At 39.8% G+C, this 27,164-nt stretch overlaps 1 long non-coding RNA gene across 1 annotated transcript in view; it reads left to right on the forward strand.

Moving 5' to 3' along the window:
* The window catches only part of LOC123771586 (uncharacterized), a 91,249-nt gene that overhangs the window by 38,439 nt on the left and 25,646 nt on the right, over nucleotides 1-27,164 (forward strand). Inside the window, exons 2-3 of the long non-coding RNA XR_011224840.1 lie at nucleotides 14,289-14,423; nucleotides 14,609-14,733. This is a non-coding gene — a long non-coding RNA (uncharacterized lncRNA). The remainder of the gene's footprint in view (nucleotides 1-14,288; nucleotides 14,424-14,608; nucleotides 14,734-27,164) is intronic.

A 27,164-nucleotide genomic window follows, 5' to 3' on the forward strand; every position in this document is an offset into this window, starting at 1 on the left:
TGAGCGGTGTGGCTTGGTGATGGTGTTGAAAAAGACTGCTCGCTCTGGGGGTTCTGTAACCCCTTCCTTGGTCCCCGTTTCATCGACTGCGGTCTCGACGCCTCTTCGGTCTTCGGCCATCTCTTCAGTGTCTCCTGCGGTCTCGGTTGGGACGTTACCATCTCGTTGCTTGTCCCGTGCTCCTGTGCGTACGGCGACGCAGCTGTCCCGACAGCCCTCGTACGCTTCATCGGTGTCGTCTGCTACCACGAAGGACGTGGTTTGTGCTCCCCAGCCTCGTTATGCGACTTGCGTCGGTGAGCTTCAGGAGTGGCCGTTTCCACCTGATCTGGAGGTTCCCGAGTTTATGCCGGGCCCACGTCGGCAAGGGGATCGTCCCCCACCGACTTGGAGTATTTGATTTGGGAGGCCTATAAGCGACAGTATCCTTGGAATTCGTTCCCTGATAAATATATTCCTGTCTCTGAGATATGTATTCCTCGCTCATGATTCCTTTGTGTATTGTGGTGCATGGTTGTGGGGTGCGGGTCGGTGTGTGTGTGTGTGTGTGGGGTGGGGCAGGTTTGTTTTCCGGTTCCTGCGTGCTCCGGTTTGTGGTTATGGGTTTGTGTGGCTTGTGTGTGTGTCCGGTTCCTGTGCGGTCTGGGGTTTGATTGGTGTGTGTCTGGTTGTGGATGTCGTGTGCTTATGTTGTGCTTTGTGGTTCTATGTTTTTTTATGTTGCTGCTTGTGCGCTTGTTTGTGTCGTGTTGAGTGCCCTTCAGGCTGTTGGCGTGACCCGGTCTAGGTTTATGCTTTTTGTCGAGTTTTGCCATTGTACTTTTCTTTGTTTATTGTATATTTGTTCCTTTCTAGTTGTTATTTTTATTATTATTATTATTATTTTTAGTATTGTTATTATTATTATAATTATTTTCGTTTTGTGTTGGTGCCTCTCCGTGTGGGTTTGAGGTGCTGGTAGCCTTGTTCTGAAAATTTCATATTTTGGTGTGTTATTTCTGCATTGTCTTCCACTGTGTTTTAACTTGCTTGTTGTGGTTTGTTTGTAATTATTATTGTTTTGTGGTCGGCCCTTCCGGTCGGCGTTTTTGTGTTTAGTACATTTGTTCCTTTATGTTTTTGCACGTTTGTGCTTTGTTATTTTGGTCTGTTCAATGTTATTGTTTACTTTTATTGTACTTATTAGCATGCTTGCATGTAAAAAAAAAAAAAAAAAAAAGTATAAACAGATTGAGTTGTTCAGATCTGAAACCTATGTTTAGGGGCAGCACAAAACGTCCAACAAGCTGTGCGACACAGTCGTTGAAAGGATCATGTTGGGCTACCATTACCTATGGCAGGTGGCTACAGATGACGGATCTCCTAATACTGACACTTCAGGTGCAAACCCTGTGAGAAGGAGATGGGGCATGATCTCGCTCACTATATCACCGAAGGCCCAATTATCTGTCCAATCAGACCCGTTGGCAAGAGGTACATGGAGCTTTGCAATTATTTTATTCACTCTCGTGTTCTTGATTATATACTCATCATACACCTAAAATTATCAGGCTACTGATCACATGGCCCTGTATGATTAACCATCCTGTGTGATGGAAATTTTTAACATAGCGTAGCTAGTATTTTTTTATTCACAGTATACTCCCCTTCAAATAGTCTAGGGTAAGCTGCACAAACGCAGATGTACCTAAATATGTTTATAAAAAAAACAGAAAACAGAAAAAAACATGACATGGAATTAGGACCAAGTGAGCCCACCAATAAAAGTAGCCACCCTACTGCAGTTTATCACATAAGATAATATCATATGCTATGATCAGTACTTTAAGTCATTCAGAATTATTGTTAATGATAACACTGAAGTCCTTATAAAACATTTCACGCTGACAAATCCGCAATAATGCAGTACCAAATAATCAGAGAACATTAAAAATTTATTGTTCCATTTACCAATGATATTCATAATTTCTTAAAACATCAACTTATTTACGCAGGACAAACACTTTCCTCCTTAGAACAATTCCAATTCACATGGATAACATTATTAAATTCCTTCCCCCCACATCAAAACGAACATGATCGGCATTAACTCAATTGATTTCCCTCCTGTGTGATAATATAATCTAGTCATAGACGTAAGTAGAGAGTTGTATCTTGCTAACAGACGGAGGAAGTGGAGAGAGGTATCTAATGTTACGATCTCAGCCTGCAGGAGAAACGAGTCTCCCACCTTGAGAGTTATTTATCAAGCCTGACCTGATTAGAAGGTCTAGCAAATATTGAGGTGATAACACATATGTAAAATTGTTGCTTGGATATAAATAACAATTTAAGATTATGGGCAGTGAAGAAGAAAACAGATAAATGACTGGCTAGGAGATGTGGTCATTTTGCTGGAGGCGTGAGGCTCACTTCTGGAGGGCTTTGACCTCACTTGAGGCCAGACATCGCAGGGGGAAAGCCGCGCTCCGTTGAGCTCCCGTCAGAAGGGAACCCCTAGTGATATATCTCCAAGAGAAGAGAAGTGTGTAGACGTGCCAGCTGTGGAACTGAGCTGGGAACGTTGTGGTCTCAAGTTCTGGTCGACGAGGAGAGTATTAAACCGCCCAGAGACATTACCGTGGGCCGTGGCAGCGCCCTGACCAAGCTTCGTCAGAGGGAGGAGCGCCCTCGACTAGACAATCTGTAATAAGCACGATATAAGCCAGTTCATAGTAATTGCTTGTAGTTGGTCGTGTGCCCAGCGACAGTAGCAATGTTTATTGATATGTTAGACATGTTTTGGTGAGGCAGAAAGCCTAAAATAAGAGAGTGGAGAGAGAGGAACACAGAGCGACGTCCGTCCCCTCTGAGCGCTGGCAGGTGACTGAGAGCTCCCGACGGCGAAGGCCCTTCCCGGAGTGAGTGAGGCCCACCGGTCGAGGTGGAGTATGGACCCGCCCAAAATGTGGGAGTTCACTCTCACTGTATGTAGAGGACAGATAGAGGTTTGAGGCAAACATATTGTGTGATTATTTTTGTTTATGTGTTAAAGGGGAAACATTTTATTGGATTGTCGATGGGTTGCAGGTTTGTCTTTGGGGAAGAAGTTGTTGAGAACTTCGAAGCCAGCCCAGATGAAGTAATTGATGAGACTCCAAGGTAGTGGAGGCGAGGACCTCGAGCTGTGAGGAGAAGCAGTGAAGAGGAGTGTCACGTGCTTCTGTAGAGGTGGTGAAGCACCATAGTTGCTCGAGGAAACTTCATGGTGTAGCAGCCAAGAGAGCTGTGGAGGACCCTAGCAGAAGGGTGAAGCACCGTAGTTGCTCAAAGAAACTTCATGGTAGCAGCCTGGAGGAGCTGCAGAGGATCCTGGTAGTTAAGCCCACAAGAACCTGAAGATATCAGGATAGTGAACTTCCAGAGGTGGAAGGGAAGTTCTGGTAGATTAATTGTAGGGAGTTGATAGTGTTTGGTTGTCATTAGCGTGCAAGACGCAGTGAGAGGTGAGTGACTGTTGGCATTCTTATGTCAAGAAGTGTTTTATACTGAAGTTTAGAGTTACAGTCGTAGGCTGGATAACCTACAGATGTATGTGTTCTAGGACTGATAGAGTGATCGATTGATCATTGTTGTGTATCAAGGAACATTTATACTGATATATATATATATGTTATTGCATTCAATGCTGGATTTCCTTGTACATGTTTATAGATATATTCTCTTGCTGATGGTGCAACATTGTAGTATAAGACTTGATTTACTTGAAGAGGTAGACTGGATCAGGTGGGGAATCAGAAGATAGGATACCACTTGATAAGCTGACGATAGAGTTCTGATGGTGTTGGAGTGCAACCTGATTGTAATAGAATAGAGTATAGGATTCATTATTATTATATGTGTGTATGTATTGTGTATGTGCTTTGTCCAGTAAATGTATTCAAATTTGCTGGAGTGTGACCTTGTCCTAGTGAGGCTTCCCATGAAATAGTACAGAAGGAGAGAGAGAAAGAACCAAGAACCACTGCTGTGGACAGGGTAGAAGGTAATACTAATAAGTCAAAAGGGGATTGAGGAGATCAAATCACCTAAGGAGAGAGTGGGGAGTCACAGCGGCTCGAGTGGGTGAGTGCACATGACAACGAGGCTAAGTGTTCGAGCCGCATCCCCTAAATGTGTGACGTTGAGCCCCTCTCCAAGAACCAGAAACGCCAAGGGTGATCTCCTAGTGAGGTATAAGCACTCTACCGAGTTGTGGGTTGGGTTGTCCGTAAAGGAGGAACACGACGACAAAACCAACACCCACATCTATAATACTAAGTAAAAGACGGGAAGTAAAGGGCAAGTATTTTCTAACAAACTGACCTGCCATCATCTCTGTATATAGTTGGAGCTGAGGATAACGTAAGTTAATGTTCTGGAAATATTTCGTCCTCTGACATGATGAAACGTTGTAGTAAAACCGATAAAACACGTCTACGTGATTTTGAGCAAACTATCTTTAGGTTTGACCAATTCAGTTATTCAATCTAATTTGAAGAAAACATTCACTTAAAATGTTACTACGAAATATCAACAACTGTTATTCAAAATTATGTTGGAATAGTTTCATTAAAAACTCGTCGTAAACATAATAAGCATTTTTCACTATGAGTATATTTTCTTTTCCAAATCCATTATGTTTCTAGAAAAAGCTATTCGGTACCAGAGCTTTAATAATGAGTATAATATATTTATCCTTGAATGGTAAATCTGTACTTTGTTCCACACAGGAATATGGAGCGTCAACGTAGACGCAGAAATACATCTCTGGATGATCGAGTAATGTTTGTAAAGCTATGGAGGAGCGGAATGTCAACCCGATCTATTGCTAAAGAGACAGGCACCAGCGTCTCGACCGTGTGTAGGTGGATTAATCGCTGGAAACTGGAAGGACATTTGGACTCCAAACTCTTTAGAGTGAAATTACTTCCACAAAATGTATATAAAATATCAGAGACGTCTCCGAATTTGATTACGACACCATATCTACCACCACTGGGCACCACTCGACATCGTAATGCGGACTGGAATATTAACACCAACTTATACTCATTTCTGGACAACCATGCTCCATATCCCCAATATTCCAGTTTCAAGTGTTGTAGCTATTAGACATTGCATCTCCAGTACACGGTAGCACCCTTTGATTGCTACTAGGCATATATATATATATATATATATATATATATATATATATATATATATATATATATATATATATATATATATATATATATATATATATATATAATATATATATATATATATATATATATATATATATATATATATAATATATATATATAATATATATATATATAATATATATATATATATATATATATATATATATATATATATATATATATACATATATATATATATATATATATATATATATATATATATATATATATATATATATATATATATATATATTAGTGTATACTGGCAGCAGGTTTTCTTTCAAACATGTTTCATTGAATATGACTGCATATTCTGTATTTATTATTTTCTGGTTTAGGGCTTCTATCCCTCTAACTATTTTCTTAGCAACAGGGCTTAATTGAAATAGGAGTTCTCCAAAACTCATTTTCGTACTTTTAAGGTGAAGAAAAGAAGTGATTTACTATAGAGTGTATTACACTTATTTATGTAATTTGCACAACGTTTCGAACCTCCATGGTTCATTCTCAAGTGAACAGATCTTACAATACTAGTTGATTTTATACCCGCACTGGGTCAGGTGATAATACAATAAAGGTGAAAACATGGGGGGATACATAAGGGATAAATGTGAGGTGAAACATAGAGGCTGCAAAAGGCTTATTGGCCCATACGAGGCAGCTCCTATCTAAACACAAAGATTAATCCAGTGTAATTGGCCTATTATGTTGGACATTGTCTTCTGTGTTGGCATCGATATGTTCTTGTCTTGTCCTTACTCTCATGGTGGGTAGAGTAAATAGTTCCATGATTTGGGTGTTCATGGCAGGTCGCTCTATTCTTATGTGAATTGCCTCAAGAATTTGTAATCTTCTTGCATCTTGAGTTTGTCTATTATGCAGGTATTCTTGTTCAACATTTCTCTTGTTAGAGTAATGTCATGGGCTTGTCTCATGTGATTCCTAGGGGCACCGGATTGAAGATGGCATGTCAAACGCCTCGTCAGCTTGGTCGACGTCATACCTATGTACTTACATTGAAGGTTACATCCTTCGTGGGGCAAGTGTACATGTATACAACGCTTGACTGCTGTAGAGGGTTCTCCGTCGGCTTCGGGCTGTTTTTGATAAGGAGTTCGGAAGTCTTCTTGGTTTTGTAGAATATTATCAGGTTTATGTTTTGGTTAGGAGTAGTGCTTTTTACTCCTTTACGGATTATTTCTTTCATTATTCTTTCCTCTTTTATATGTTCACTGTGCATGGTTGATTTGTAATATAATTTTATTGGAGGTGTTGTGGTTTCTGTTCTAGGTTCTGAATTATACCAACGGTCCAAGTGTCTTCTTATAGCAGCGTTTATTTCCGCGTTGCTATATCCGTTGTTCACCAATACCTGAGTTACTCTTTCAAACTCTCTACTCACGATGCTCCATTCAGAGCAGTGGGTAAGCGCTCGACGAATATAAGCATTGAGAACACTGGCTTTGTATCTTTGGGGGCACTCACTTCTACCGTTCAGGCATAATCCTATGTGTGGTGGGCTTGGTATATACGTTGGTGCTTAAAGAGGTTCCTGTTTTTGTTATTAGTACATCCAGGAATGGCAGACTGTTATTTTCACTATTTTCATGTGTAAATCGGAGTACTGACTCTCTCTCTAGGTGTCTTTTTAGGTCAATTAGTTCATCTGAGTCTTTTACTATTACGAATATGTCATCTACATAACGGCAGTATACAGTTGGTTTTAGTCTGCTACTGAAGACCCTGTCTTCGATGGTTCCCATATAAAAATTAGCAAATAAAACTCCTAAGGGGGAGCCCATTGCTACTCCGTCTATTTGTAAATACATGTCTCCTTGTGGACTGATGAAAGGGGCTTCCTTTGTACATGCTTCGAGAAGACTTTTCAAGTGTGGCTCAGGTATGTCTAATTTGGGGGTGCTCTCGTCTCTGTATACTCTGTCCAGTATCATTCCTATGGTTGTGTCGACTGGGACGTTGGTAAATAGGGATTCAACGTCCAGGGAAGCGATGATTCCATCGGGCTGGGTAGATTTGATCAATTCTAGGAAATCTGCTGATGATTGTAGACTAAACTTACTTGGAGTGTATGGAGTTAGGAGTTCATTGAGTTTCTTTGCCAGGTGATAAGTTGGGGTTGGTATTTGACTGATTATAGGGCGTAGTGGGTTACCTGGTTTATGCGTCTTAACATTGCGTAAGCATATCCTAAGCCATAGTCGCCTTGAAGTTTATTGAAATGCACACTACCTTTCTTTGCGTTGATTGCTGTAATTGTTTTGTTTACTTTGCGCTTAAGGTCTGCTACGGGGTTCCTCGTGATTCGTTGAAATTTGGAGTCGTCACTAAGGATGTCGCTAATTTTGTTCATGTATTTATGGGTAGGAATCAATACATATGCTGCTGTTTTGTCGGCTTTTCTTATTGTTACGTCTTTCAGATTCTTTATTGATTTTTATTTCAGTTGTATAAAATCAACTAGTATTGTAAGATCTGTTCACTTGAGAATGAACCATGGAGGTTCGAAACGTTGTGCAAATTACATAAATAAGTGTAATACACTCTATTGTAAATCACTTCTTTTCTTCACCTTAAAAGTACGAAAATGAGTTTTGGAGAACTCCTATTTCAATTAAGCCATGATGCTAAGAAAATAGTTAGAGGGATAGAAGCCCTAAACCAGAAAATAATAAATACAGAATATGCGGTCATATTCAATGAAATATATATATATATATATATATATATATATATATATATATATATATATATATATATATATATATATATATATATATATATATATATATATGTTCTTGTCTTGTCCTTACTAAGGACAAGTAAGGACAAGACAAGAACATAACGATGCCAACACAGAAGACAATGTCCAACATAACAGGCCAATTACACTGGATTAATCTTTGTGTTTAGATAGGAGATGTCTCGTATGGGCCAATAAGCCTTCTGCAGCCCCTATGTTTATCCCTTATGTATCCCCCCATGTTTTCACCTTCATTGTATTATCACCTGACCTAATGCGGGTATAAAATCAACTAGTATTGTAAGATCTGTTCACTTGAGAATGAACCATGGAGGTTCGAAACGTCGTGCAAATTATACAAATAAGTGTAATACACTCTATAGTAAATCACTTCTTTTCTTCACCTTAAAAGTACGAAAATGAGCTTTGGAGAACTCCTATTTCAATTAAGCCCTGATGCTAAGAAAATAGTTAGAGGGATAGAAGCCCTAAACCAAAAAATAATAAATACAGAATATGCGGTCATATTCAATGAAACATGCTTGAAAGAAAACCTGCTGCCAGTATACACCAATTTATATATATATATATATATATATATATATATATATATATATATATATATATATATATATATATATATATATATATATATATATATATATATATATTTATATATATATATATAAAGTGATTTAGATTCAGGTTTGAGCAGCAATATTTGCCAATGATACAAAAATCGAGAGGTAAATAAAAACGGGAAAAGACTCACCATCACTTTAAAACTCACTATCACCGAGATTTGTGAGTCAGTTGCAGTGATTCACAGTGAGGAGGGTGTGTTACCTGGAGCTCCAATTGTGCTAACATAGTAATAAAAATAACGTGTAGTGAAGGAACGGATGAGTCTATGTGGAACTCTGAGGACAAAGTTGGATTCTCTATGGGAATAGTTACGACAGTTAAAACAAATTCAAGAGGAAACAAAGGAGACCAGTATTAACAAATCTTCGTCTTGGAATGTCGCAAAGTGTCTTAAGAAGACTCTGGCAAGGCCGCCTGCCGATGTCCTAAAAACTTACAACTCATACGGTGTGCTGGAAGGCGAGTGCTGTAGGGAGCTTGCGGTTCCCTCGAAAGGCAAGTCAACGAAAGGAGAGCAGATCCCTCAAGGTGCTCACAAAGTAAAGGAAGTAGCCAAGAAAATTTTGTTTGTGGGAGATACCCAGGTGAGGTATTTGGATATAGCATATTGTGCCAGAGACAGGGGAAAGAGGTTAAGGGTTTGCTATCAAGGAGCAGGAATGGGTGATACTGTTATCAACATGAAGAATATTATGGCTGGGAATGGGAACAAACCTTTTATTTGTATCAGTCATGGTGGAAATGATTTAGGAAGAGTTAGGAGTGAGGCACTGATACAGAGGTTTAAGGCAACAATTGAATTATTTAAGAGCAAGGGAGGAATCCCGATCATTTGTTCTCATCTAGTTGTGATTGCGGGGGTTGAGCTTTGGCTCTTTGGTCCCGTCTATCAACCGTCAATCTACTGATGTACAGGTTACTGAGCTTCTCGAACTCTATCATATCTACATTTGAAACTGTGTATGGAGGCAACCTCCACTACATCACTTCCTAGTGCATTCCATTTACTAGGTACTCTGGCAATGAAAAGGTTCTGACTAATGTTTTTGTGGCTCATCAGGGTGCTCAGCTCCCATATGTGTAACCTTGTGCCAGTACCACCCATGTTTAATAATCCATCCTTGTCTTCCCTGTCAATTCACTTGAGAATTTTGTATGTTGTGATCATGTCTCCCGAGCTCTTCTCTCTTCCTGCGATGGGAGGTGCAGTTCATGTAGCTGTTCCTCATAACTCATGCCTCCTAGTTCTTGGGGGTCTTTACGGGCTCACCGTAGCCCGTGCTACATGGACACTTTGGTCTGAGTAGTTAAATTTAAAACAACAACAACAACAGTTCTGGTACTAGACTAGTTTCAAAGCTGTGCACTTTTCCCAGCTTCGTCTTGTACTTGACAAGGCATGGGCTCCATCCTGGGGCCGCTTATTCCAGGATTGACCTTATATATGTGGTATACAATTCAGACGGATTCCTTACACAGGTTTCTGAAGGCAGTTCTGATGTTACCCTGCATCGCATTCACCGCTGATGTTATTCTTTTGATGTAGGCTTCAGGAGACAGGTTTGGCGTGATATCAACTCCTAGATTTTTCTCTGTCCGTTTCGTGAAGGACTTCATCTCCCATTCGGTACCCAGTGTCTAGCCTCCTAATTTCTTCTGCCTAGTTTCATCACCTTATATATACTTGGGTTGAACTGTAGTAGCCATTTGTTGCACTATTCCTTCAGTTTGCCTTGGTCATCTTCTAAAATTGTCTATACAGTATACCTAGATCATAAAAGTATTTGTGTGTACTTCTGATACCATACTACTTGTGTAAAGGAGGAAATGTATATGTTTATCTCTCAGAATGTTCGGTAATACGTTTATTGCTTGTGATGTGTGTCTATGTATGTATTAACACGATGTACTGAACGGGGTGAGAATAGCTTGAGCTACCTCATCCCTTTGTGTGTATTTTACCTCAATAAACTTATTTCAATTTCCATTTCAATCTTGTAGTGTTATACTATCCTCTTCTGTCTTAATCCTCCTCATAATTTTGCATCATCAGCAAACATTGAGAGGAACGAGTCTATTCCCTTCTTGGACCTTGGAGTTACCTTGGAGTATTTCCGGGGCTAAGCGTCCCCGCGGCCCGGTCGTCGACCAAGCCTCCTCGTTGCTGGACTGGTCAACCAGGCTGTTTGATGCGGCTGCTCGCAGTATGACGTATGAATCACAGCCTAGTTGATCAGGTATCCTTTGGAGGTGTTTATCTAGTTCTCTTTTGAACTCAGAAGGGTCGGCCAATTATGCCCCCTTATGTGTAGTGGAACCGTGTTGAACAGTCTCGGGCCTCCGATGTTGATAGAGTTCTCTCACAGAGTACCTGTTGCACTTTTGCTTTTCAACGGGGGTATTCTGCACATCCTGCCATGCCTCCTGGTCTCATGTGGTGTTATTTCTGTGTGCAGGTTTGGGACCAGCCCCTCTAATATTTTCCACGTATAGATTATTATGTATCTCTCTCGCCTGCGCTCAAGAGAATACAGATTTTGACTCTTTAGTCGGTCCTAGTAGTTTAGATGTTTTACTGAGTGGATTCTATCAGTAAAAGATCTCTGCCCGCTCTCTAGGTCAGCAATTTCTCCAGCTCTGAAAGGGGCTGTCATTGTGCAGCAGTACTCCACTCTAGAGAGCACTAGCATCTTGAAAAGTGTCATCATCGGTATAGCATCTCTATGGTGAAAGGGTCTTGTTATCCAACCTGTCATTTTTCTTGCAGTTGTGACGGCTACTTTATTGTGTTCTTTGAAAGTAAGGTCTCCCGACATGAGTATACCCAAATCCTTTACAGTGCCTTTTCGTTCTATGTTATGATTTGACTGCATTTTGTACGTGGTTTCCGTTTTCATATTTTTCATTTTTCCATAGCGCATGAGTTGGAACTTATCTTCGATAAACACCGTGTTATTTTCTGTAGCCCATGGAAAGACCTGATTTACATCTGATTGGAGGTTTGCCGTGTCCTCTATGTTATCTATTCTCATGGAAGTCCTAGTGTCATCTGCAAAAGATAATACAGTACTATAGATTGTGTTCATGTCTATGTCCTATATGAGGTTGAGAAAAAGTACTGGAGCAAGCACAGTACCCTGGGGGACTGAGCTCTTCACGGTTGATGGACGGGATTTTGTTTTGTTGACTATTACACATTGGGTTCTGTTAGTTAGGAAATTATAGATCCATCTGCCTATTTTTCCGGTAATTCATTTTGAACGCATTTTATATGCAAAAACCCCATGATCTCATTTGTCAAAGGCTTTTGCGAAATCTGTGTAAATTACATCAGCGTTTTGTTGTCTTCCATGGTATCTAATGCCATGTCATAGTGGTCCAGCAACTGTGACAGGCAAGAGCGCCCTCTCCTGGAACCATGTTGTCAGGAGTTATGGCGATGCTGTGAGTCCATGTATTTTGTGATCTTACTTTTTAGCACTCTCTCAAAGATTTTTTTGATGTGCCATGTTAGTGTTATCAGTCTGTAATTTTTTGCCTCTACCTTATTGCCTCCTTTGTGGAGTGGTGCTATCTCTTCTGTTTTTAGTATGTCAGAAATAATGCCAGTATCTAGGCTTTGTCTCCAAAGGATGTGAAAGACCTGCGATAGTGGTTTTTACAGTTCTTGATGAATATAGAGTTCCAAGAATCAGGACCTGGTGCAGAGTGCATAGGCATACTGTTTATGGCTTCCTCAAAATCCAGTAGGGGATAGGGTGACGTCTGATATATGATATGATGTTGGTGTCATATTCATGAAAAATTCATTTGGGTTATCAACCTTTAGTGAGTTTAGTGGCTCGCTGAAAACAGTCGTATTGTTTCCTCAGTAACTCGCTCATTTCTTTGTTGTCATCTGTGAAAGTTCCATCTCCCTTTCGCTGGGATCCGATACTAGATGTGGTTGTTGATCTGGATTTTGCATAGGAGAAAAAATATTTCTGATTTCTCTCTATTTCACTGAGGGCCTTTTGCTCACTTTGCCTCTCCTGGGTTTTGTACGATTCTTGTAGCTTTAGTTGAATTATTAATTTTTCTCTACCTAACCTTCTTCGCCGTTCTTGAGATAGGATGCGATTCTCAAGTTGTTCCGTTATTCGTTTTCTTCGCCTATAGAGGGAACAACGTTCCCGTTCCAATCTGCATCTCTTCCTCTTTTTTTCTTAGGGGAATGCGGTTTGAGCATGTTTCTAGTACGACTGAGCTTATTTTTTCCTGGCACTGGTTCAGGTTTGCATTTTCTAGCTGTTCTTCCCTGCTTATTTCTGTGAATTCTTGGTTTATTTGTTCCTAGTTTATCTGTTTAATATTGAAGTTGAATTTGCTGAAATCTCCTCCACCGGGAATCAGGACTGGTTTTGAAGTTCTATTCCCCATTCTTGTCAGAACTTCAATTAAGTTGTGATCTGAGTAGCAGGAATATGTAACCATTATGTCCCCTGATGAATAATTCATTATTAGTGATAATTAGGTCCAGCGTGTTCTCCTTCCTAGTTGGTTCTACTATTTGCTGGTTTAAGGCAAACCTGTCGCACATCCGTAGCAGGTCATTTGCATGTGCCTGTTCAATTAGGCTACTTCCTGGTATTCTTTCTGATATAACTGTATTTGCTAGGTTCTTCCATTTCACAGAATAATTGATTCACAGCATGATTTTAAAAATGGCTGTTCATGTTTAACAAATTTGCTATCATTTTATTCCAGCATAATTGGGGCAGCTGATAGTGGTAAGGGATGTGATGTTGTGTACCTTGACTTGAACAAAGCTTTTGATACAACGTCACATGAAAGATTGATTAACAAGATAAAGGCTCACGGTATTGGGGGTGATTTATTATGTTGGATTAGGGCATGGCTATCCCAAGGGAAACAAAGAGTTAGTATAAATGGGGATAAGTTAGAGTGGAAAATTTTTGTAAGTGGAGTGCCTCAAGGCCCTTTCCTGGGACGTCTATTATTCATAATATATATATAAATGATTTAGAGTCAGGTTTGAGGAGCAATCTTTGCAAATTTGCCTATGATACAAAAATCGTGAGGGAAATAAAAACGGAAAAATACTCACCATCACTTCAAGACTCACTATCACCGAGTTTTGTCCGTCAGATGCAGGGATTCACAGTGAGAGGGTACGTTACCTGGAGCTCCGATTGTGCTATCATAGTAATAATAGAAGGTGAAGTGAAGGAACTGCTGAGTCTATGTGGAGCTCTGAGGACAAGGTTGGATTCCCTACGGGAGTAGCTACGACAGCTAAAACAAAGTCAAGAGGAAACAAAGGAGGAGACCAGTATTAAAAAGTCTTCGCCTTCGTGTCTTCCTCTAAAAGAGGAAGAGATTATGACGTTTGGGTCCACCCAATGCCATTATCAAGTCGATTGTCACAATCGACTTGATATTGGTCCAGGACGCACCAAAACGTAGTCGTCTCTTCATCTTCTGGTGTGTGATTTGGTCATCATATCTTTAGCCACGTTATTGTGACCCTTTGTCTGTATTCAATTATATTTTAAAATATCATTGTGGAGTATTTAAATAATTGTTACATTAAATTGAATAGTGTGCAAGCCCTCAGAATTCCTATAAAGAAGATTTCACAAATATGATGTAAGCTACAATTCTTTCCCTCATAGCTGATTCAGACGTTTGCGGAAATAATATCCATCTACAATAAAGCACTCACTGACTGCTGGTTGTTGGGATGTTACTGCAGCTGCTACTGGCTGCCAATTTCCTGGTGGCTGTCACGCAGATGTCACTTCTTAATGGTATGAGATAAAGAGATCTTCGTTTATTTATAATCTGTATTTGCATGATTCATTCTGTAGGAGCGAGTACTTTGTTGTAATCATGATATCTAGTAACATGATATGTAGAACTTTATCCCTCTGGGCACATATTGTGTATATAACAAACATATTAGACACTTACGTTAACACACTGCACTTGGCAGAGATTCGCGATACTCAAGCACTATTGAGCGGTGGTGTAGAAGCTGTGTTGGCCGCAGTGTCGGAGCCTCGCTGTTCCGTCATGTTCTTCACGGACGGCGCCACAACCCTCACCGCTGTGTCTAAGGTGAGTCTCAGCCCGCTTTTTGTTGTTGTTTAAGATTCAGCTACTGGGAACAAATTTCCAAATAACACGGGCTATGGTGAGCCCGTAGTGGACTTACCTGGCACAGGAGCAGGGCTGTAACTGTTCTGTCAGCCCCGCTGTTCCGCCATGTTCTTCATGGACGGCGCTTCAACCCTCAGCGCTGTGGCTAAAGTGAGCCTCAGCTCCCCTGATCTGTTAAATTCTTCACAGAGGGCGCTTCAACCCTCACCACTGTGGCTAAAGTGAGCCTCAGGTCCCTGTTCTGTCAAGTTGTTCACGGACGGCGCCACAGCCCTCAGCGCTGTGATTAAGGTAGGTCTCCCTAGTGTCTAGCACCCTAGTGTCCCTTACGGACGAGAAACCAGAGGATCCTTCATATGTCCGAGAGAGTGATTTGGTTCAACGTTTCAAACATCTATCAGAGGTGATAAGTCGGTGGAATGACGTATGAACTCTAGAATACCTTACTGCTCTGAGGGAGTATCATTACGGGGCAAACAACCCCTACGACAGAATTAACTTGAACCCTGGTGACATAGTTCTGGTGGACAGCGATGGGCCATGCTCAGAGTGGCCAATAGGCCAAATAGTCTCTGTTCATCCAGACAGCCAGGACACCTTGAGAATAGTGAAAGTAAAATGCCGAGGCAACACTACTCTCAAATCATTAGAGAAATTAGTTCCATTAGAACTGTCAGGAAAAGAAGACGTTCAACGACTTCCAGCACCCGAAGAGCCAGTAAGGGACGTCGGTCCTGAGCTGACTGCTGCACAACGATGCAAACTAAAATTAAAGCAACACTATAATTCTGAAGGAGAGGAATATGTCGGAAATCCGACACACATGATAACATAAGTTACCCATTAAAGAAAATGAGAATGGGTATTCCGTGACATCATACAACGACACGTATATTATACATCTCATCTCTTTTTAAACTTCATTCTAGTATTCAAACTTAATAAAAAAGTGTTCACTAGGACTGAATATAATTAAATACAACAGGAATGTAACTTAACTCTCTATTCCTTAAATATACATAGAACCACCAAATATTTTAGGACGGCTCCCCTAGAGGCGTCGTCACGCACATCGCAGCAAATTGTAAACACATTGAGGAAGCACTCCCTGACAAATTTTAGAACACAAACGGTTCTTTCTCCGAGCTTCGACACAGGATCCTCTACGATCCGCCCAACCGAAGATCTCATGAACAAAGGGAAGAAAATTTTCGGTATTTCTATTGCATTTAATACTGGCCATTGTTATTGTAGGAAATATCGTTAACACGTGGGATTAAATCCCCAAACAAAGGGAGTTTACTCAGCATTACACACACATAATGCATGTCTTACCTGTACTTATATGTTTGGGGAACCATTATTAATTCCTTACATTTGGCAGGTAATTGCGAGTTGGAGTTACAAGAAGCTGAGCAGATCAATATAACTGTGATTGCAGCCACTAGCTGTACATCAAGCCTTGTAGGCCTCCAGACAGCCACCATTACGTGGCACTCTGAGGCACAGGGCCACACCCAATTCCGTTGCTACAATTACACAGTTTTAGCAAGCCCCACTGTTGCGGCCGCAATGGGTCGCAACCAGGTTCTTTGCTGGTGGAACTAAAGTTCTGGTATCCGGCCCCAAGTTAGTAGTGGTTTTCAAGGAGTGAGCTCGGTAATGCAAGTAAAACACAAAGGGGGGGGGGTTGCATTGAATACGACAACTTATCAATTATCAATATAATCACTTTCCCATCACCTTATATATAATCCTAAAGGAGTATTACTACACTTAATATATACACAAGTGAGTCTCTCATGGGACACTAAGGGCTCCTTGATGCTCAATTGATGCAGTCTTGTAAGCTTTCGTGTTTCCTCAACACACAGTACCGTCCTCAACCAATACTGGGAAACAACAACGAGTCTACCCTAGCCATGGGCCAGCCTATACACAGTCTCACAAGGTGCTTCCTCGTGAACGCCCACAATCACTCTCCAGCCTGGTGCTAGCAGAAAATATCAGCCTCGCGCTGCTGGGTCTCTTCACGAACAAATACAAGGGTAGCTAACCCTTGGCAGGAGCTTCTTGCAACTCGCTAGTTACACTCCTCCGTAGCACCTTACTGTCAGTCTTTTCTTCTGCTAGCCAGTCCCGGGTACGCCGAATTCCGTCACTGCCACTTCTAGGGCAGACAGTAGAACACAACACAGTTCTTCTTCGGCGGCTCACTGCTTCCGTAAAGCAGAATGGAATAGAGAGATATTGGCTGCCCTGGGTAGACTGACTGTCCTCGTACCACAGCAGCCCTACGTCGCCTCTGTGGATACAGACACGTCATCAGTAAACTTTTCAGTACTTGGGACACTAGGAAATACCACTTACGGACTCGGACATAGACATACAACTCCTCCTACAATAGATGGCGCTGATTTTTTAGGCGCCACCTCACCAGATGTCAGCACATGCTACCTCTCAAGCAGACCATGACAGGAATCTAGCGCCTCATGCTGGTATCATCCTGCCACCGCTAGATAACGTCGTCCATTTTGTGGGGGGTTTCGGGAGCGGACTCACAGATGGCATTGACGTCGCTGCTCCATGCTCCGACGATGGAATTGGGTTCGTAACACCCACCAACAATATCAGCTAAGGCCCCCCTTTATTTTACATTGTAGACATAATATTAGTAGTTATTAATTTAATTTGCTGTAATAATAGTACATTAGACTGCCATATGTGGCATGATTTATAATTTATATATCCAAGACAATGTAAACAATTTCTGGTTTATGAAGGATCCACCTCAAAGTGGTTTAAGCTACAAATTGTCCCACCCAACTGCGTGTGATAAATTCTAGCAGCTGAATCAGAATATATACTGTCCACTACTAACTAACTAACTCAGAAGAAAAATAATATAATATTAAAGTCAATTAAAAAATAAATTAAAGTAAATATTTGAATATTCACAGAATAATAACAATTAAAGCTTACTAGGATTTTCCCAAAACTCTTGCATTATCTTGAGTATTATAAAAAACGAACCATACATATGTCAAAGAATCAGCATGAGCAGGGTTGGAGTACTTAGGTCTTACCTTAGTCTCTACTTTGTTTAATCAAGACTCTAAAAGACTAGCTTCACTGGGGAAGAGACGGATAGCCATTTCCTTCCTAGTACATAGAGCTACTGTTTCAGTTGCTCCTCTGTCTGTCCCAGATTGGACTACTACATGGTTCGTCATTGTTATTACAACTGAATTTACTTGTGAACACAAATTTTAGTTAAACCTTGCATAAATGCACAGCTCTAAACAATACTGTTCAAAACTGAAATTGTCAGACTGAACTCAGGTGAGTGGGTAGCAAAAACTTAAAAAAAATTAGCTTAAATTTAGTAAAATTAGTTTAAATTAGTAAATTAGTTTCTCAAGTAAACTCATTGAATAGGTAGTACTAAAAAAGTGGTATAAAAGTAATATGAAACTGATAAACACGAATTATTTGGACGACAATTAAGGACAACCAGATGAAATATAATACTGCAAAGTATATGTGTATCTTCTCACAAAAAGGCCATTCAACACTGAAAAAAAACATGAAGCACAAGAATTTCAATTATCACAGTCGGTTTTAAGAAAATATGTGAACACTAAGGAAATCAATCGTAATGTAAGAAAAATATACATTCTGGAGGATCAACTTGTATTAATTTAAGGAAAATAATTAAAGAGACAAGTTCTGGATACTTGCATGATGGTTAAGAGATCACTAAACGAAAAAAAACTGCTGGCATTACTGAAGCAAGAATTTAAACACAAATACTTTTTTCTTTTTTAAATTATAATGATTTTTTAGACAATTTTAAATGTCTTTTTTTGACAAGTAGCAGAACAACTGCTACATAATGTCATACATCACAATAACGTGATGTATCAGTGAGAAAATCAGTAAAAGCTATGAGGAGGATTCGAACCCATGCTCTGGTTATTCCCAGGCATTCCATAAATACTTTAACCCTCATACTGCAAGTGGAAATAACTGGAAGCAAAACGTAAACACCTAACATAATTCTTAATTTTAAACACATTTCTAATACATAATAAAATTTATTTAAATATATATATATATATATATATATATATATATATATATATATATATATATATATATATATATATATATATATATATATATTTATATATATATATATTTATATATATATATATATATATATATATATATATATATATATATATATATATATATATTTATATATATATATATATATATATATATTTATATATATATATATATATATATATATACATATATATATATATATATATATATATGTCGTACCTAGTAGCCAGAACGCACTTCTCGGCCTAATATGCAAGGGCCGATTTGCCTAATAAGCCAAGTTTTCATGAATTATTATATTTTCTCTAATTTTTTTCTTATGAAATGATAAAGCTACCCATTTCATTATGTATGTGGTCAATATTTTTTTTTTGGAGTTAAAATTAACGTAGATATATGACCGAACCTAACCAACCCTACCTAACCTAACCTAACCTATCTTCATAGGTTAGGTTAGGTTAGGTAGCTGAAAAAGTTAGGTTAGGTTAGGTTAGGTAGGTTAGGTAGTCGAAAAACAAATAATTCATGAAAACTTGGCTTATTAGGCAAATCGGGCCATGCATAGTAGGCTGAGAAGTGCGTTCTGGCTACTAGGTACGACATATATATATATATATATATATATATATATATATATATATATATATATATATATATATATATATATATATATATATATATATATATGGCACAACTCTCCTAAACACGAGAGTTAAGTATACAACTTTAGAACACTTTCCCACCAGGAGACTCGAACCCTAGCCAGCACAGAAGCCTTCCAGCAACTGGCATAACAGGTATGCCTTAACCCGCTCCACCACCCGCTCAGACCCTTAAAAGAGATGGTAATTTCGGAGTATTTAAATACCCCAAAGATCAACACCTCCCAAGAGCACCAGAGCAAGTGAGGGGTCATTTATACGTTAATTTCATCAAGTCCCTGTTAATATGGGAAGACACAGTGTCTCTGCTTAAGGCACAACTCTCCTAAACACGAGAGTTAAGTATACAACTTTAGAACACTTTCCCACCAGGAGACTCGAACCCTAGCCAGCACAGAAGCCTTCCAGCAACTGGCATAACAGGTACGCCTTAACCCGCTCCACCACCCGCTCAGACCCTTAAAAGAGATGGTAATTTCGGAGTATTTAAATACCCCAAAGATCAACACCTCCCAAGAGCACCAGAGCAAGTGAGGGGTCATTTATACGTTAATTTCATCAAGTCCCTTTTAATATGGGAAGACACAGTGTCTCTGCTTAAGAGACACTGCTATAATCTCTGCTATACTTAACTCTCGTGTTTAGGAGAGTTGTGCCTTAAGCAGAGACACTGTGTCTTCCCATATTAACAGGGACTTGATGAAATTAACGTATAAATGACCCCTCACTTGCTCTGGTGCTCTTGGGAGGTGTTGATCTTTGGGGTATTTAAATACTCCAAAATTACCATCTCTTTTAAGGGTCTGAGCGGGTGGTGGAGCGGGTTAAGGCGTACGTGTTATGCCAGTTGCTGGAAGGCTTCTGTGCTGGCTAGGGTTCGAGTCTCCTGGTGGGAAAGTGTTCTAAAGTGATATATATATATATATATATATATATATATATATATATATATATATATATATATATATATATATATATATATATATATATATTGGTGTATACTGGCAGCAGGTTTTCTTTCAAACATGTTTCATTGAATATGACCGCATATTCTGTATTTATTATTTTCTGGTTTAGGGCTTCTATTGTGGGACATTTGGGGCTTGACTCTATTTATTTAAATATTAATGTAATGAAATTCTATTACGAAGGACCACCCGCTTTTATAGTAAAGAGGGAAACTAATAACATATGATCATTAGAAAATTCCTAGATGAACCAGTAACTATGGATAAAATACTAGAGAATATGATCACTTATATAATTAATGGGCTGTATAATTTAACTGAATCAAAGCCTCAAACACCTACATTGGGGGTTATTACTGGAACTTCATATATGTCCAGGAACTAGTGTGGTTCGTGCACCAGTTCATTATGCAATAATCTAATCCTATGACCAATTATAGAATCATTGTATTTGTCACCAATAAGAACATAGATTATGAACATGATAAATTAATAATTATAATAAACACATGTTAATCCAGAAAACAGTGATCCGCAAAAATAATGTATTACAGATAATGTAATTTAAAGAATACGGAAAAGGGTCTTAGCTTGAAGACGTTTTCCAAGACATCCCTTATAACTCATCCTCGGAATCTCCTGAACTCATCATGGAACACTGGGAGATGATTAACACGGGAAATGACAGCTCGGGGAATTCTTCACACACGCTGCAAATCAAATATATTCAGTAGCAACATATTAAGCTGCTAAACATCTATGTTCAAGAAAATTAAATTAGAGAATGGAGACAGATAATAACCTGTGGTTTTTTATAGTCGCTCTGTGTGATGACAAGCTACCCAGCTATATCCTTATCCTAAATTATGCATCAAACAGGAATAAGGGTTTAGCTAATAGGGCACTGTGTAAGTTAAAGCTTGCCGAAGTTCGCGTCCTAGGTTCAGGCGTCGTAGTAACGAACAAGTGGTGTCGAGCCTAGCCTAGATGTAGACGCGCTTCTCTGGCCGGTCACGTTGTGCTACACGGAACAAATTAACAGGTTCCTGGCTGAATGTCAAGTTAATTCTCTTGACAATTCAACATGGCGTATAAAGTGACACTGGCACCAGCTAAGTTGTTGTCTGCAACTGTTCTTCACACCTCACAGTGGCGACTTTCGTATTCCGCTCTTGGTGGCATCTACCCCGGTGGCTTGGGTAATGGCGTCTCTTCTCGGTGGCGTCGCCTCGTGTACTGGCATCTCCCCTGCCCCGCTCCGCGTCCCGCATTTGATACACAAATTATTTACTACGAATAATATCATTTATCGCAGTTGTGATTGAAATGCTCGGATAAGGACGGGTTTATTGTTCAGAGGAGTTAAATATTATTATTTGCCCGTTTTACGATGGTAAACAAGCAATGGAGATGAATTAAAGTCTCTCCAGGTCATTCACGCGTGACGTTAAATTTATTACCAGATAACAGTTATAACTATAAGCGCTCTATTTGGCATTAGTTGGGGATCAGTTTATCTGTAAATAATTATCGCACAGAACACCGTTGTTTTATAGAGAATCAAACTCAATTCTCAGACACACTGGATATAGTTGTGTTTATTACAATGGAATCTGACGCAATACTGGCGTCTGGTGACGTAAGAATTCTAGCCTTATTGTACAGATGTAATTATTAGTACATGTGAACCCTACGTTTGGTTAATTTTAATTACTACAATGATTAGTAGATTTAGTAATAATTAATAATAATACAACAGTGTTGTATTAGTGTTGGAAATTTCCAACATAACTCTGGGGGGAGAATTTTAGGGTCACAGTGTAATGTGGAGTACTGACACACCCATCCCGAAGTTAATATTAATATTAGTATATTAGTATGTTAGTATGTTAGTACACACATAACGAATGTCCCGTATTTGTCAAGGACATACAAGAAACTTAAGTCTTGCTGATTTCATGTTAAATGGAACATGTTATTAAGAATTACTTAAAGTTGATAATTAAGAAAGCTTACAATAAACTCTGAGACTGGTGTCGCTATGACATGTAATGAGTATGTTACAAAATCTCAACGTCTGCAAACTCTCAGGTACTCTAGATAAATGATGTTATTTATAGCCTATACAACAATTAAAGATTTAAATCACACAATTCAAACAACAGAATCCACGGTGATGAGAATGTCCTGGGACATAGTGACTTGTAATGGTTTGTTACTTGACATCACACCACAGTATCATCATGGTTGCTTAAACTGGATGTAAAGGGATTTACTCCTGGTCAGAGCTGTAATAGGCTTGCAGTTTCCGCTTACATTGTTGAGCAGCAGCTCTAGTGGGGCGGTTGCTCGGAGGATCAGAATTACTGTCCTCGGAAACTACTGGGGAAGCTAGTTCTGGTTGATACTCTCGTTCAGCCAATTCGAGAGGAACCAGCTTCTCTAAAGTTTTTAGAGTAGTGTTGCCTCGGCATAAAACTTTCACTACTCTCAGGACACCTTGATGATCTGGATGAATGGCAACAATTTTGCCTATGGGCCACTCTGACCTTGGTCCATCACTGTCGACTAGTACTAGGTCTCCTGGTTTAAGCTGTACTTTATTGTAAGGACTCGAAGCTCCGTAGTGGTACTCTCGTAGAGCTGTGAGGTACTCTCGAGTCCACACATCATTCCACCTGTTAATAACCCTTGAGAGATGCTGGTAGCTTTCCACCAAGTCACCTCTGGTCACATGTGACGGGTCTACGGGGTCCTCTTCGGCTAAAGGGATGAGAGGGCTCAGTAGACCTCCATGGATCAAGTGTGAGGGACTCAGAGGCTCTCTCTGGGTGAAATCATCAGACAGGTATGTTAATGGGCGGTTATTGACTCGCGCCTCGATTTCCAAAACAATGGTTTGGAGTTCGGAGTAACTGACCTTTTGTCTGTGTAAGGTTTTTCTTAAACACTTCTTGACTGTGCCTATCATTCGCTCATAGAACCCACCTTGCCAAGGGGCTCTTGGTGCTATAAATTTCCAGTGACATTGTCGTCTCTGCAGGACTGACTGTACCTCTGGGTGATTCCAGACTTCTCGCAGACAGGCTTCTCCTGCCAAAAATTGGAACCATTGTCCGATATCATTAGTTTGGGACAAGATCTGCGAGCAGCAAATCTGCGGAAGGCCTGGAGGAAGGCTTCAGCACTCATATCTGAAGTCACTTCTAAATGTACGCCTCTGGTTGTAGCCTCTGGTTGTAGCACACGTAAAGAGACAAATGTATGCTTTCACTGGTATCTTATCTGGGTTGCCAGTGAGAAGTAAGGCTCCTGTGTAATCAACACCCGTGGTTTCAAAAGGACGAAGATGAACCACTCTTTCTTCAGGGAGTGGTGGAGGTCCTGGGTAAGGACATACTCTAGCATCGTATCTTTTACAGATTACACAGAATTTAATTATTGACTTGACTGTCTGACGACCTTGAGGAAGCCAGTACTTTTGTCTAAGGTCGGTGAGAGTATCTAACACTCCACCATGTAAAGTACCATATTGATGGTGATGTAAAACAAGAAGTTTAGTGATGATGTGGTGACGCGGTAGAAGAATTGGATTCTTTGTGTCCAGATCAATTTTTGCATGAAGCAAACGTCCTCAACATCTTAGTATATTATGAGTGTTGGCATCATACCAGAGACCTAGAGACTTAGTTCATTTATCTGGAAGATTTTCATATTCGCTTCCATATGTCTCTTGTTGTGCACGTTTGATCCAGTAGAGGATAGGATTGGGAAACTTATGTCGAATTCCTATCTTAGCAAGAAAGTCAAACACATGTGCAGTCACTCTTAATAACTTACTTAAGTTAGAATAATTGTGAGGATCAATGGCTAAGATTCGTTGAGGTTCTGGTTCTTTCATGGGAGTGGTGATATTGGTCACTATGACTTGTGGCTTTTGTTTGGGCCACTGACCACCAACAAGCCATGAAGGTCCATTGAACCACAGCGAAGACTTGATAAGTTGTTTTATCGTTAACCCTCGAGATAAATAATCTGCAGGATTGTCCTTAGTAGGGACATGTCTGAATTTATATCCAGCAGATAACTCATGAATTTCCCTAACACAATTACTGACGTAGGGAGTCTTGTTGTTGTTGTTTCTTACCCATTGTAAGACTGCCTCGTTGTCTGACCACACGACAATCTCACCAAAGTGTATATTATTGAGTGTCTTTGTCAGGCAGTGAGCCAATCTTACTCCCACCAGCAATGCAGTCAACTCCATTTGAGGTAAAGATCTCTTCTTAATGGGAGCAACTCTTGCTTTAGATGTGAGCAAAATTGATTGTGCACTATTAACTAAGTAGGCTACAGCGCCATATGCTTTGCCAGAGGCATCGCAGAAAACGTGCAAATTGGTGGGTAAGTTTGGTCCTGAAGCATTACGAGGAAATTTCAAAACACCTAACTGATTAAAATCCGTTGTGAGTATCTGCCATTTAGCTTGTAACTCACTTGGTAACGGATCATCCCATCCCATATGTTTCTGCCAGCACTCCTGCATTAGGAGTTTGCCCCTTATTAATATAGGACTAAGTAAGCCTAAAGGGTCAAATGGTTGACTGACAAACGAGAGCAATGTTCTCATAGTAAGGGTTGAGTTATCGGTTTGTACTGACTTGACATTCATCTCGTCAGTACTGGTGTTCCATTCCACGCCTAGAACCTTTAATTGATTGGGCACCTGATAACCTGGAAATTCTTTCTCGATTACCTGGTTGAGTAATTCATTATTTGAGGCCCATGACTGTAGTGGCATATTGGCTCCTAATAGCTCACGGTTAGCCTCATGGTAGATTTCTACCAAATTAGTTTGATCATTAGTTGTTCCCTGGAAATTGTCGACATACAAGTTGTCGCTAATGTCTGCCTTATAAGGGCTATTTGATTTCCTCAAATGTGTGTCTAATGTTGCTTGCAAAAGAAACGGTGAGGACGTAGCTCCGAATAATATTGAGGCAAAACGATATGTGATGATATCACTGTTAGGATCCAGTGGGTCCTTAATCCAGAGGAACTTTGTGTAGTTACGATCTTCCTCCTGCAAACCTACTCGGAGGAAAGCTTTGCTGATATCAGCAGTATAGGCGAAAATACCAGTGCGAAATCGTAACAGCACATCATGTAGCCTTTGTGTTAGGCTAGGTCCCGTTTGGAGACATTCATTTAAAGACACACTGCTTGGCTTTACTTTAGCACTACAGTTAAAGACAATACGAATAGGTGTTGTCAATGAGTCTTTCACCACAGCGTGATGAGGTAAATAATGACCTATTTTTCGGTCATCGTTATCAACAACTTCAATAAATTTACTGTTAAGTTGTTGTTGGATGAGTTGATGATACATGTTCAGTTTGTCTGGCTGCTTCTGTAGTCGTGCTAATTGAGACTGCAATTGTGAGGCTGCCATAAAATAATTAACTGGAAGTTGTGGATGATTCAACTTCCATGGGAGTCTTACCCAGTATTGTTTATTTTCATAGACAACTGTGTCCAGATATTGCTGGTAAGTACACATATCATCAGGGCTTGGTTGTTCAGGGATAATACCTAAAGTGTCTAAATCCCACAAACGATGTACAGGTGGATCAGACTCAATATCTTCAGATATCTCTCTGAAACGTAGGGGTGACTGTTCCAAGCCTAGTCACGCCACTATTATGTTATTAGATTGATGGTTTGTTGACGCAGGATTTTGTCGGAAAAGCACCGGTCCCGTAAGCAATTTGCCTCCAGCAGATGACAACAAATTCATTCCGTGTTGTCTGGTGCATCCAGTTATAAATTTGTAATAATGATCCGTGCCTATAAGTATTCCAACATCAGTGAGGCAGTCAGAATTTATTTTGTAATCTGCTAGCCTCATGCGGTTTCGTCTAAGATGTTTCACAGTGCGAGCTAACCCTGTGACCTGCAGGTCTGTAGGAAGTTTATCTACTACTACCGCTTGTATTGGACTAGTGGAAGATCCAAGTCTCACTAATACCTTAACTACTTGGTATTCACGAGGTCCACTATTCGTCAAGAAACCAGAAATATTTAACCTCACACTTTTGGCAGGTTTTAAATTTAACTGCTCTACTAACTGTTGTGTAATGAAGGTTTTCTGTGATCCTTGATCAAAAAGACCTCTAGTGTTAACTCTAGATCTTCGATTTATTAGTCTAAGTTGAGCTGTAGGCAGAGTGGTATTATTGCCTGACTCAGTAGCAAGTACATTTATTTCTTGATGCACTTTGCAATATTGCACTGTGGTAGAATTCGTGGAATTCTCCCCAGTGGTCATGGTTGGTGTAGAAGATTTTCTACATACAATACAATACAATTTTATTTAGGTAAGGTACATACATACAATAAATATTTACAAGGATTGTTTAACTTATAGGTATAGCTAGTACATACAATGCCTAAAGCCACTATTACGCAAAGCGTTTCGGGCATGGTTCTCATAGTAAGTTCTCACATAAGGCGTAGTGATGTACACCTTGGTTGCATCTACTGCATGAACGCAGCTGCACTACACATTTTTTGGGATCATGAGAGCCCATGCACTTGGTGCACTTGTGTATTTCTTGCAACCTTTTAG

The sequence above is a fragment of the Procambarus clarkii genome, chromosome 76, assembly GCF_040958095.1.
Source record: "Procambarus clarkii isolate CNS0578487 chromosome 76, FALCON_Pclarkii_2.0, whole genome shotgun sequence".
Lineage (NCBI taxonomy): Eukaryota > Metazoa > Arthropoda > Malacostraca > Decapoda > Cambaridae > Procambarus > Procambarus clarkii.